The sequence below is a fragment of the Mus musculus genome, chromosome 1 (assembly GCF_000001635.26).
Source record: "Mus musculus strain C57BL/6J chromosome 1, GRCm38.p6 C57BL/6J".
In the NCBI taxonomy this organism is placed as follows: domain Eukaryota; kingdom Metazoa; phylum Chordata; class Mammalia; order Rodentia; family Muridae; genus Mus; species Mus musculus.
In genome coordinates, this window is record NC_000067.6 from 73,214,985 (window position 1) to 73,229,214 (window position 14,230).

At 42.6% G+C, this 14,230-nt stretch overlaps 1 long non-coding RNA gene across 1 annotated transcript in view; it reads left to right on the forward strand.

Moving 5' to 3' along the window:
* The window catches only part of Gm29185, a 168,986-nt gene that overhangs the window by 74,740 nt on the left and 80,016 nt on the right, over nt 1–14,230 (forward strand). The gene's annotated exons all lie outside the window — the stretch shown is intronic.

The window sequence follows — 14,230 nt, forward strand, 5'->3', positions numbered from 1 at the left end:
TGTAGATGAGGAAACAGGTTAAGGGATGGCTTAGAGGCCATGTGGCTCATCCGTAGCTGCACCAGTCCCAAGCTCTCTTAGATCAATGTTCTTGGTACTTTTCTCTCCGTTACTGCTCCTCAAACTAACAGTTCAGGTGCTTGATGTTCTCCTCAAGCACTTCATGAATCCACGCAGAAGTTTCAAAATGCAAGTCCAGATGCTGTATGCACAGGTGATTTTACAGTCTATTTCCAGATTGACAGAGTGCCCACGACACCATAATTTTATGCCTGTTCACTCTTGGATGTGACACTGTTTGAGTGGGCAGATTGTCCTGAGACACTTTCTTGCTACTGCGAAGGAGAATGCTCCACAACACAAATGCCTTTCCTCAGTTAGCCTGTCTTCACTTTGAAGGACTCCCCTCCATCACCCCCAGGATCCTAGCCATGCCTGCTTATCTAACACTTCAGCAACAGCTTTTCTGGTCTCTCCTGTCTTTTGTAGACATCTCTTCCTCTGTTATAATGGGTCTACCAAAATCTTTTGCTTTTTCCTTTAGAGTCCTGAGTAAAGCCCTTGACAGAGGATGTTAAACTAGGATTCCAGGACAATCTTCAGAGTAAATGTTCCTGGAATTTAAACTCATATGCATCGTGAAAGGAACCCATCCGTGGTTTTTCAAATCCTTCTCTCAGAACCTTGAAAAGTCACTTCTTTTCTGTCCCCTGATAGCCCTCTGTGGTCCTATCTTCCTGCAGGTGTCTTTCATCTGGTCCAAACAGTCCAACATTTCTAATGTAATATTGTCACCCATTCATGAAACTGGGGAGAACATGGTTGTTTTGTTGTTGTTGCTGTTGTTGTTGTGAGGCTCATTTTGCTTTGGTTTTTTTTTTTTTTTTTTTTTTTTTTGAGATGAACTCTCCCTACATAGCCCAGGCTGGCCTGGTACTTACCATGTAGCCCAGGCTGGCATCATCTTCACAGAAATCATCCACGCCCAGTTGAGAACTCTGTTCTCACTAAATCCTCTGAAGGGCGTACTCTAGTTTGTGCAACATGGACTCCTGCACTTTTCTTTGGATTGTTTTAAAACATCTTGCTCTTAGGCACAAAGCAAATCATTTCAGTGGGATTCTGTGTCTTAAACTCATTCTTTCTCACAGACTTGTGCAGCCTTCTACATTGTTGGAAAACCTCAGTGAAAGAAGGCAGGGGACCATGAAGCTGCCCATCCTCTCAAGAAGTGGTGAACAGAAAGCAAGAGCAGATAGTTTCTTCCAGTTCTGACAGTCTGAGCTCTCAGTGAGTTGTCACTATTCAGCTCCAATAACCTAAAGAGTGACTTTGCCTTTAACTTTGAGGATGAAGATGGAGCAGATGTTTTTCTGTCACCAAGAACTCGGCCTCCTTTTATTTACATTTCCAGCTTGTCACTTTTATTTTTATTGAGATTATAATAGAACTGTGCCAGTGCCTCTTATCTTTGCCCCCAAACCCTCCCATACACCCACTTGCTCTTTTTCAAATTCTTTCTTATTTTCCCATAGATGGATGTGCGGCATTTGCAAGATGGGCATTGTACAACTAACTGCATGCCGTAGCCACAAAGATCAGAAACAAAAGAAAAAGATTCAGAGCCAAGAATCCTCCTTCTGTTTCTCCTTTCTCTTATCAGAGAGGAAAATAAATCCCCACTGGTCAGAATGGGGCTCCAGGGACAGCTCAAATGCAGGGTGGGGTGGGAGCCCATGACCCCCTGTTTCAGACTTGAGAAAGGATATGGGGCAAGGGTGTGAAGAGCTGCAGCATGGAGAAACAGTAGCCGGGGCCACCATGATGGCTCTGCCTGAGTTACCCACAGTGGGTCTAGGATCTGGACTAGGGGTCCATAAAGACCACTACTTCATCAGTGATCCTGGCTCTTCCTCACCTTCTTCTTCCTTGATTTTGGGCCCATCAAAGATAAATGACCTGAACTACCTGCTGACCTTCACATTTTACCTAGATTGTGAGTTGCTTGAGTGAAAGGGCAATGGTGTAACACTCAGAACCAGATCCAGGAGAAATGATTTTATGGGAGGGGGGTTTTCTTATTCATTGACAATTATTAGTTGTATGAATAGACTGGTATAGTCTATTAGCAAGGACACAGTATTAGAGAGAGAAAGAGAGGGGGGCGAGAGGGAGAGGGGGAGGTGGAGGGGCAGGAGGAGGGGGAGGGGGAGAGAAGGAGAGAGAAGCAGAACCTGGGTTGTTAGTCGTGCCGCTGCTAGGAAAGATGGGTGGATGGAAGGAAAGAGCTACACTCAGCTACAGAGGAGTGCTCCGTGGTTACATCGTACTGCACATCATCAACTTTTCTCCTCTTCTCCCTGGTTTTGTGCTTTGGTACCCTGGAAATAAAAATTCTGTGCATCCTTTCTCTACAGATTCATATAACCAACCATATGTAATTATAGTAATTTATGACTTCCAAAGGAATTGCAATATTTTATTTTATCTACATATGACGACAAGCTGGGTGTGGTAAGCAAGGAGAGAAAAGAAAGCCAACAATTTAGGGTATGTGTTTCTTCTACACACACACACACACACACACACACACAAATATCCTGTAAGTACTAGTCTAATTTTTATTTCCTGTGTTTCACAAGAGGGATGATATTCTTAACTGGAAGAGTCAAGCTGATTTGCATATTACAGCACTCAGGAGGGTGAGGAAGAAATAAGAAAAAGACAGAAAGCTGTCTGAGTGGGAAGTAAAAGAGAGAGATTTTCATCCCCTGGCCCCTCAGGAGATCAGAGCCCCAGCAGCTAGGATAAGGAAGCTGCCAAGAACAGAACTTGGGTATATTTCTGAAAACAGAACGTTCCCATTACCTTCAGTGTCTGCAGAGCAGCAGGAGTAATGAGCAGTACTCAGTCCAAGTTACATTGAGTTTTGCAATGGTATTTATTTCTCATGTGTGCCTGTATTTGTGTGTATTCAGGTGTGTGTATTCAGGTGTGTGTGTGTGTGTGTGTGTGTGTGTGTGTAAAATCATTTGTACAAGACGACTCAAGACTGTGAAGGCCTGAGGTCAATTTAGCCTGTCATTTCTCAGGACCCATCCATTATATTTAGTTTTATTTCTTTTTTAAGAGATGCTGTTGATATTTAGATTTTTAAGAACATCGCTCAGATTATAATACAATTACATAATTTTCCCTTCCCTTTCTTCTCTCTAAACTCTCCCCATGCATTCTCCTGCTCTCTCTCAAATTCATGGCCTCTTTTTCTTTCATTGCTTTTCAGATAAACATATACACTTGTATATCTACATTCCCAACTATATAAATACAACCTGCTTTGTCTGTATAATGTCACCTGCATGTGTATGATCTCAGAGAGGACAATGGTATCCAGTCCCAGCTGATAACCCAGCTGATAACAGTTTTTGCATCTAAGGCTCAGGAGTCACTGCAGAGAGATTGTAGAAGCCAGAGAAAGAGGAGGGAGTTTGCTGTGAGATTGTGGCTCTGAGAAATGCCAGAGAAGCCTCACCCACAGCACCACCTTGCTTTGGGGACACAATCTCTCACTGACTTGGATCTCTGCTTGTCTCTGCCTCCTAGGATGCTAGGATTGTGTGTGCGCACTGTGAACTGTAGCTTTTAAAACTTTGATTCTGTGGCTCGAACTCAGGTCTTCATACTTACACAGCAAGTGCTTTGTTAACGGAGCCATCTCCCCCAGCCCTGGAAGATTTTCTTACATTTAAAACCACTCTCAGACTGAACTGCCTGGATTTCTGAGTTTCTGAAGCTTGCACATAGATGTTGAAATAAAGTCCCAGAGAAGTTTTCTGGTATCTGCTTAGTGAACCCCCAATGATAACTTAATCTACTTTTCGTGTTTGTTACTCTTCCACATAAACCTACAAATGAAAATATATGCAGTATATGCATTTTCAATCATTGCTGCTGTTGATTGTCTGTATTTTGGTGTGTGTGTATGTGCGTGTGCATGTGCGAATGCCTGTGTGTGTGTGTGGGGGGGGTGCCTGTACATGTATGTGTGTGTGTGTGTGTGTGTGTGTGTGTGTGTGTGTGTATGTATGTGCATGTGTGTGTAAGTATGCTTTCATGCTCTATTCTGTTCAGAGAGAATTGCTAAGTTTCAGGTTTGCATCTATCAGGCAGGTTTGCAGAATCAGGAGTTTTTCTTTTATTTCCTTTCTCTTTCTCTTATTTCTGGCACCTGTGAGTCCCTTGGGCTATGTGTCTCAGAGGTGATAATTGAATTTCTCAGGGAGCAAGGCACCAGGGAGCTGTTTGTGCTACTCAGTGGCACTGTGTAAGTGGCATTCCAGCTTGGTAGCTCCGCCTCTCTCTCCCTCCACTCTCACCCAGACCTAGTCATGGCTGAGGATTTCACTACAAAGCACAGCAGAGAGATGTCTCCATCATAGCTTAGGGACAAAGACTCACACATCCCGCTCTCTTGCAGGCTGCAGCTTGAGGTTCAGAGCAAGGCTGGCCTGCTTGCTCTGACCTTGTTCGCTCGGACTGATCCAGGGGAGTAAATAGAAGCAGCCTCACCAACACTGATGCTTTATATCTAAATCAAACAAAGATGGCTGCTCTCGCCCGTTTGAGAGGGCACACGATTGGAGGCAGTGTAGGGAAAAAGAGGTACAGATTATGGTGGACTCACGTGGATACTTCTGCTCCCATCAGAGAAAAAGCAATGGCTTGGAGCTAGAACCTCAAACAAGCCATTGTCAGAGCAGGGGGAACAGAGGCCGAGTGGTCAGCAAAGTCAGGAGGCTGACTATAGCCAGGATCAGCGTAGGCATGTGGTCTACTTGCCTCCTCATTGTCTGAGTTGATTATTGTTTTGTTTTGTTTTTTGTTTTTTAGTTTTAATGGATGCGGAGGAAGGGGGTTGGTGGAAAGTTTCAAAAGGCCCGCAAGCTAAGCTGGAAACTACAAGAAAGAAAGATACAATAGGTGTGTGCCAGGAAAATATTTTGGAAGTTCTTGTGAATATCCCACTGTGACGTGAAGGCCTGAGTAAGGAAGCAGGGAGGACCTGCATTGGAGGGTGGGTGGACAGGGGAACCATAAGGGTGTGAGCATCCTCCACAGACATGGATAATTTAGACAGGGCTGCTGCTGTCGTTTTAGGAGTTCTTGCTACCGTGTCTTAGCTCACACACGGACACATGGCTTCTCCATTCTCTGGGACCGTGTTGCCTATGCTCCAAGGCAAGTGATGTTTTCCATCACCACAGCAATAAAAAGGAGTCACAAAGTCCCAGAATGTCACAGGGCCAAACTCCTTCTGTTGAAGAGTGAACAGGGGACAAGGGTAAAAATGGCCCTTATATGAATCCACTCATGGGGCTAAATGAGGCTGCAGTCCACTCCTGGACATAACACACCAACCATTCTGAAATATTTTGTTATGTTTTGCTTTCTAACTCCCTTCCCAAGGCTCATGTGTTGGGGTCTTGGGACCTGGCAGCTGGCAGTACCTGGAGAGGCTTAGAAACCTGAGGTTGCGCCATCTATCCGGAGGGAGCAGGCTCCTGGGGATGGGTTTTTGAAGCTGTATCTCACCCTGGCCACTTTTTTTGGTTTTCCTATCTCTCTTCTTTTCTGTCAGGAGGTAAAGAGGTTCATTTACCAGATGTTCTGCCACAGTGATGTTCCCCTCAAATATGGGGCCAAGAAATTGTGGGCTGAACTCTTGGAAACTATGAGTAAAAACAGGTCTCCCCCCCCCTAAAAGTTATCCAATCAAGATTCTAGACAAAGTGACAAAGATAAATAACACAAAGGCTCACAGGTAGTATAGTGATACCAGGGAATAATTAGGTGAGCAGAAATTACTAAGATGATGGCCATATATTTGGGTGCTTTTGAGTGGCAGGAAAGAACTGGAGACTCCATTTTGATTGGGAAGAATGTTAACTTGTTGACTGGTTGGTTGGTTTCTGGTCGTACTTTATACAAAATGTTCATGTTAGTTTGAAATGAGCAGACATCAGATGTTGTACTCCCCAGCACTTGGGACGCAGAGGCAGGTGGATTTTGAGTTTGAGGCCAGCCTGGTCTATAGACTGAGTTCCAGGACAGCCAGGGCTACACAGAGAAACCCTGTATTAAAAAGAAAGAAAGAAAGAAAGAAAGAAAGAAAGAAAGAAAGAAAGAAAGAAAGAAAGAAAGAAAGAAAGAAAGAAAGAAAGAAAGAAGACAACAATAACAATAACAAAAACAGATGTTGTACTCCTATTCTAATGCAAAATGCTGTGGTTTGTCCCTGAGAGCAAAGCGATGGTACATGGGAAGACACTCCGCGCTCCTGAAGTCAGGGGGAGGTATGCTTCATAGCTGAAAGGAAAGGATGGAATGTTGGCTCCTCTGAAAAAGACTAGTCTAGAAAACTGTAGATTTTACTCTTTCTGTAAAGGAGGTCCTACCAGCAGACCTGGAACTGGGGTGAGGGGATGCTAGCAGAGCCTCTGTAAGGTCTGGTGAGGGTGCCATACTTCAAGACTGGTTGGTTTGTTATTTCCTTCAGTGATCTGCAGTCTCCTTCACTGAAACATTGGGAAAAATCTCCTGCCTCCATGATAGCTCTTAGACTGGATTACGGAGCTGGTGTGACTTCAATCTGAGCATCTATAGGTGAACAGAACTCCAACCTGCACCCTTCAGCTCAGAGAAGATATGCAGTCTCTGGTTTTTCTATCATGCTGGTGTGAGGAGATGGAGAAGAAGGGAACAGAATGAGAAGACATAGGGCAGTTGCTTAGTAGGACAGAAGAAAAGGGAGTGATAGCTAGTCACATGTGAGCTGAAGCAAGAACATACATGTGTGACATGCGCATCATATTTCATGGAAAACCTCACAGAGAGCAGATCCCCAGTGTTAGCCCAGAACTTCTGTCTGCCTCTGACCTCCTGAGGTTTCTGAGTTACACAAGACCCTGGGGAAAAAGGAGCTTCACTTCCTCCGGACAGAAAGACATTATCTCATTCTGTGTCAAGACCTCAGAGGCTCTTTGACGTCAGAGCCACTTGCTCCTCCCCCTCCTGGCCTTTGACAGACTCCTGCTCACAGACCCCCTTGGAAGTCCCATCCTTCAAAGAGACAGTTTTACAGCTCTCATCCTGTCACCCTGTCCCTGTCTCCCAGGCCCTAGGGGATCAGAATTCTAAGAATGGCACACAGAGATGCAGATAGTTCCAACCACCCAGTAGGTCATGATGGTTGAAACTTGGTTGTGACAAAGAAACAGGAAGAAACAGATCCTTGCACCAGTGCTATGCCAGCCTTGGGACTCCAGGTCCTCGGAGCAAAGGACAGAGACCATCTTTCCAGATTGCCATCTTCTATCTGGCTCACTGTTGACTGGTCCCTGAAGTATCTCCCACAGTACAGAATAAAATGGCATAGAGAATATATTCTGAGAACTTGAAATAGAAGCACTCTGAAATTTGAAAGGAAGTGGTAATTTATAGGTGGCAAAGACTCATTAATCCAATCTGCCCCAACAAAATTTTTGTTTGTTTCCTTAAGGTTTTAAGTCTTGCTATGAAGCCCAGGCTAGACTCAGACATAGGATCCTTTTCCTGCCTTAGCCTCCTGAGTGTTCCAGTAAGAAGAGGCACATGCCATTGTTCCACTGCCAAGACATACTCTTCCTACAAAATTTTTCTGTTCATCATGGAAACCAGTATCACCGTGCCCCACACAAGTTGTGAAGATATCCTGTTTTTCTCCCCAAAGATGTATGTTGATACAAATAAAACTTCTAGGCCAGAAGTTAGCACAGCTTATACACCATTATTATTATTATTATTATTATTATTATTATTATTATTATTATTACCATCCCTGCTGCCAGCTTCTCTCCCAGTTCTCCCCACCTCTGGCCAGAAGAATTCTAGTGTTACTGACATCCTCTTATGTGCACAATTAAAGCCTGCTTCTTCCAGATCCATTAATAGTCTGCAAGTACAATTTTTCAGTGAATTATTCCTCTCATCAAGAACATCAAGATGATTCCTGATTGCTACTGACTCGAGATTGCTTAGAATAGCACCCCAGGCTATCCCTTTCCTAATACCATAACCCACCATTCAACTTCAGCATGGCTGAGCCACCTCAAGCTCCTTCTTCTACCCCTCCTTCCAACATCTCTCCCTGAGATGCTTATTTCTCTTACTCTTCTCCACTTAATGTGTACAGCCCTAGCTACAGAACCTCAGGGCTCTTTTGCTTGCAAGAAGCCATTAGAGCACAGGGCAAGACATTGGTCTGACCAAAACAATATCAATATTTATCAATACAATAAGTAAGGTTCTGAGAGGAATGGTAAGTACAGATATTGTATTATTGGATCAGTTTATTCTGGTTCTATTTTATCTTTGTGTCTAGTCTTTACATTTTTATTACATTTATTTATACATGTGTATGTGAGGAAGACACCCACCCCTTGACACACATGTGGAAGTTGGAGGACAACTTGTAGAAAGCAGTTCTTGACTTCTACCATGTGTGTTCTGGGAATCAAACTCAGGTTACTTGGTCGAGCGGAAAACCTTTGTCTCCGAGCCAACCTGTAGGCCCTCATTTTTAATTTTAGTGGTACTGGTGATTGAACTCATGACTCTGAGTGTGATGGTCCCTCCTTCCACTGTGCAGCTGTACCGCAGCCCCCTTTCTGTCATCATATCTTCACTAGTGAGATTCCAAGGCTTCAACTTCAGGAAGCCTAGTATGGAAAAATCCACCGGATCTCAACCAGGAGATGGAAATTTTTGTGTTTTTCTAGCCCTGAAGATTTCTTGATTGCGGGGAAGAGGACAGATATATGAGGGGAGTGAAAACACAGGAGTCATGACTCCAAGAATAGGGAAAACATCCCAGTCTTGTGCCATGAGGGGGGAAGGGGAATGTTGAGACAGAGGAATGGTCACTGTGGCCTTCCTTGCTATATGGACATTGGTCTGATCACAGTTCTGTCACAAATCTAGGACTAGAGAGTTACATTCCATCCGTTAACTCCACCATTGATAGATAATTGGATGATCACTTACAGTATCATATATGTAACATATTATTTTTCTTTTCTCCCTTATTTTGCTTTATCTCCTTAAAAATGAAGAAAATGATTTCTAAATAGCACCTCAGTGATGCAGATATGAAGGGGGGAGGTGTTTCTGTGTGGAGAGGTGAGTGAGGTCGCATAGCGCTGTGGTGCATACACACAGCCAGCTTCTAGCAAAACCATAGGTAGTTATCAGACAATACCCTGGGGAAATTAGGTTAAATCTATTATTTCCGGTCCTTATCACTGTCTTTGTAGCCTTTGATGTAACAGATTTGTCATGACTAGAGATGATGTAGGTTCCAGCAGTTGAGGCAGGAGAATGGATGCAATGACCCCTCTCTCAAGATTTTTCTGCATGGATATTGAATAACTTTATGATCTCAGGAGATTAATCTGTCAGAGGCTGGCCATGTTTGTATTTACAGCCTGCTTCCTGTCTCCTCCCCCTCTCTCCACCTCCACCCAATTTGTATTCCCAAGGGAGAGAGGCTTTGATTGAGGATAATAGCCCTGACATGAGGTAATGCATTTGTTTTGGCCTGCACTTGGGTCTGTCTCTGTTATTAGAGGGTGGGCTCCCTTCATCTGGTCTTCCCACTGGCTGCTTCCCAAGATTAGGACCACTCCACCAGGGCTGAGGTGACTCACCTCCCAGATAGAGTCTTTGAAATCGTGACTGTGGTTGGTTGTCTGTGATAAGCCCCCAGGGCATGAAAGGGTATGGGCTCTCTTGATGCTACCCTTCCAGTCCGCATGTGACATATTCCAATTCATTTGTGTCTCTCTATCATCCAACCGTTGGGTGATTGTGTATACTTCTAGCCACAGGAAAAGCGCAATCACACAGTAATGTTGCAATTAGAAATGAATAGAGTGGGACGCTTTTGCAAATGATGTGTGCACTTGGAGGAGGTATGGCACTTGCAGCTGAATGAAGAAATGATCACTTGAAAGCTTTCCTAGAAAATCATTTATTTTAGAGAAAGTAGAAAAGACAGGAAATCAACATAAAAACAAAATTGTAGCTCTATTTCAGAGCCACTTATCAACAACATTTTGAATAAATCCTTGAAGACATGGTTTATCCATTAAACACATCTGAAACAAAACAGTGGGATCAAGGAATTTTGATAACTGGATTATATCATATATTATATTAAGATTACGATCTTAGCCATGTGAGTTGAATACATATTAAACTTGTATATTTCTAAACTTAGATGTCTTTGGTTTTATTGTTATTATTATTATTATTATTATTATTATTTATTATAGAACTGCACTGTCCAGTATAGTGGTTAATAGCCACTAAGGGATATTAGTGGCTAACGCTACAGTCACTACAATTACATTCATTTAGTTGAATTATAATTTAACAATTTGGCATGGCATAGCCACCTCATTGGAAGGGTTTAACAGTCTGATGGCTGCTGATGACATCTCAGATGTGGGATGTGTTCCTCGTCACTTAGAGTGCTTTTGGAAGTACTGTCCTCCAAAGATATGAGCTGAAGGCAAAGGCACACCTGCACACCATATTTAAATCTAATTACTACCAGAGACGGAGAAGGAACTGCTCAGCCTACTTATGTTTGCTGTGGTTTTGTCTTGTCTTGATTTGGCAACAGGGTTTCACTCTGTAGCCTAGGCTGACCTTGGTCTTGCAGAAATCCACCTGCTTCTGTGTCCCAGGTTCTGGAATTACAGGATTGAGCTGCCATGAGCTCAGTTTTAAGTTACTATGTCAGTGTTTATTCTTTTACTTGGCAGTTGAATCTACCATTGCCACTACATTCCAACCCACTTCTCCCATGTCTCAGATACGTGGCAGGTTAAAAAATCATGTGAGGAGTTCCAGGTAACCAGAAACTGGTTGGAGGTCTTTGTTGAGAGAGGAACTCAAGCCAGAGGCTTCCTTTTTATTGTCCTGGAAAAAGAACATAGATTCTCCAGGATTGCTCACGAGTGAGGATTGGCCATGGGATCTACAGCACCCTGCTATCCTATGTAGTCATCTGTTGGTATGTGTGTGTGTGTTCGTAGGCCCTGGTGATGACAGTGTCCACTGATAGAGGTAGCATGGAAGGACAGGTATCTGCATTGATATCATAGAATCCACATTTACTTCATGCCATTGTTGCAAGCAACACAATAGTTCTAGAACAGGGATGAACTTTTGTTGTGTGGTGATGAATAAAGACTAGCTCTTGCCCTGAAGACAACATCTCCACAATAGGCCTGGGGTTTAGATTTCTTTACACTGGGTTATAATTTACTTTCTTATTGTAATTTTATTTTTTTCCAGAGAATTTTATACATGTATACAATCAAATAGAATCATAAGCCCCCCTCAGTTTCAACCTCCAGTTTCACCCCTGTATTCTCCCCATCATGTCCCTCCATTCCCAATTTCATATCATTTTATTGTTGTTGTTTTGATAATCCATCAAGCCCAGTTAATGTTGCTAAAGGTGTCTGGGTGTAGGACCATCTACTAGACCATGGGAAATTCAATGCTTTTTTGCAGTCCTAGAGTCATGGAATGTTCACTCAAATCAATTTTAGGATATTTTCTGTTCCCTGAAAGGGAATCTTGTGTCAATCAGTGGTCATCTTCCAAACCTCCCTGACCTGCAACGTAGTTATCATTAACCTATGGACTTATGGCTTATCTCTTAGGAACCTTTTGTATAGTTGCAGCCAGACAATCTGTGGTCTCCTGTGGATGGTTTTCTCAGCATTTCTTCAAGCTTCCTGTTCCATTCCTGTTGCACTATGTATTGGAATGCCATCCTTTTATATGGCAAGTCACGTGACATGCTCAGCTCTATCATTCATTTGTTAACCAACACCTTAAAATATTGGATTGTGGTTGCCACAAATTCAGTAAGTAGGTCCTTGTTTTTCTTTGGGTTTGGAGAACAATTCTGTCAACTTCCTCTGTCTTAAGGAACCGATGCCCAGGGTTAATTTGAAAGTGGAAAAGGGGCAAGATATTATATTTTAATTTTAACTATCTATAAGTGTTTGTGTGTGTGTGTGTGTGTGTGTGTGTGTGTGTGTGTGTACACTGATGAGACTGGATTCTACTCATTATTCCTCTGCTTTGTGTACCAGAGTTACCTGCAAATAGGTTCCTGCTCACCCTCAGGGATTTTTATTGCGTAGGTCTAGGGTAGGGACCAAGGCCTTGAATTTCTGTCAAAAGCTGCTGAAGATGCCTGTGTATGGAGCACGCTTTGCACCATATTCAGTTTCATAATCTGAAAAATAACACGGCTGGGTGATGTCTGCTCTCTGCCAGATGCCTCTTGTACCCTCGTAATGAACAGTAGACGCTTCCACCTTCTGTCATAACAAGCAGAAGCGCTGTTTATGGGATGCTGCTCCATGCCAGGCCCTGTGCAAATTGCTTTACCGGCACAGAGTGGTTGTGTAACAGGCTGACGGGAACAGTTGTCGGGGTCATAACTGGGGCTCCACAGATTATTGCCTCCTACACTATAAGAGGTGATTTCAGTTCCCAATACATAATGCTTGGTAACAACAGTTATGTTCAGCTTTGGGGATTTTAACTGGGGTCTTCCTTCTATGTGCTGCGTATCGAGGTTTATGCTCTAGAGGGGATGATACAAAAAATAGAGCGGAACCATCTCTCTGAATTATACATTTCTCTACTGCTCTCTTTTATGGGCATTTTATCTGCTGTTTGCAATTTCCTTACACATTCCTTGAGGTCTGGGGTAGGATCACTTACTTTGTCATCTTTGTGCTGTCTACTGTCATACCCAGCATATGCCACCCAATTTTAAAAATCAAATTTTCTTTTTCAGAGAAGATTTAGATTCTGAACAAAATTGGATGAAAAGTACTCACAGGTACCTCCTGCCCCACAGAAGGGCAGACTCTTCCACCTTCAACCTTCTTTGCCAGAGTGGCACATTTGTGGCTACCACCTCCTTATCCTGTTAAGTCCATGATTTTAGTAGACCTCACTTTCAGTGCATATTCCATGGTCTCTCGGTTGCATCCTGTATTATTTCTGTGATGCCCCTTTTCAGAATTTCCTATAATTGGGATAATAAACAGTGGATTCATTTCACACAAGCTTCTTTCGGTATTCATACACACTTACATTTCTTCCATGTCTTTTCAAATGTCTTATGAGCTTTTCTGTGTATATGTGTGTGTGTTCATGCATGCTGAGTAATACTTTGTTGTCTGAGTTTACCACATTGTGTTCATTTCCTGCAGGCTAAGATGGCTGCTTTCAAGTTTTGCCAATAATCAACAGAGTTTTATTGTATGTTTTGGGAAGACTTGAGTTTTTAATTCACTGCATAAGCACCAAGAAGCACAATTAATGGAACAGATAATTAGGGTTTATTAGTTTATTCAAGAAACTGTCAAACTGTTGTCTAAAGTATCTGTTCTGTTTTGTACTCCCAGTATTGGTGAGTAGTCTTTCTGCTCTTTGCCCTAGACTGTCCTTGCCATTGTCAGTGTTTGGGGTTTGGCCATTCTGATAGATGTGTAGGAGCATTCACTATTGTTTTATTAAATTACCCAATGACATATGATAGTGAGCATCTTTCCCCATGTTTATTTCCATCTTGATTTCTCCTTTGATGAGTTGTTTGTTCAGATTATTTTGTCATCTTAATTGGATTGTTTGCATTCTTATTGTTCAACCTGGACAACACCCTTTTATCTGATGATCTTTTGCAAGTACTTTTTGGAGTCAATGGTTTATATATCTTTCTATTGTCAGTGACTTCTGAAGAACATTTTAAATTCCCATGGAATATAGTTCATAATCAATCTGTTAATGAATTACAGCTTTGGTATTGAATCTGAAACTCAGGGAGCCTAGCAGTGTCTTCTAGATTGTCTCAGGTTGTCTTCCAGCGGTTTATAGCTTTTTCTTTAGGTCAATGATTTGGTTTTTTTGTGTGTGTGTGTGTGTGTGTGTGTGTGTGTGTGTGTGTGTGTGTCCCTTGCCAACCAGTCACCCTCTGCTATTTAAGAGCAAGGATGATGATTTTTTTTAAACAAAACAAAACAAAACAAAACATTTTACCTTAACAGATGAAAGTTTCAAGTTAAGTTTATCTTTATGACCTTGTGCTGGTCAT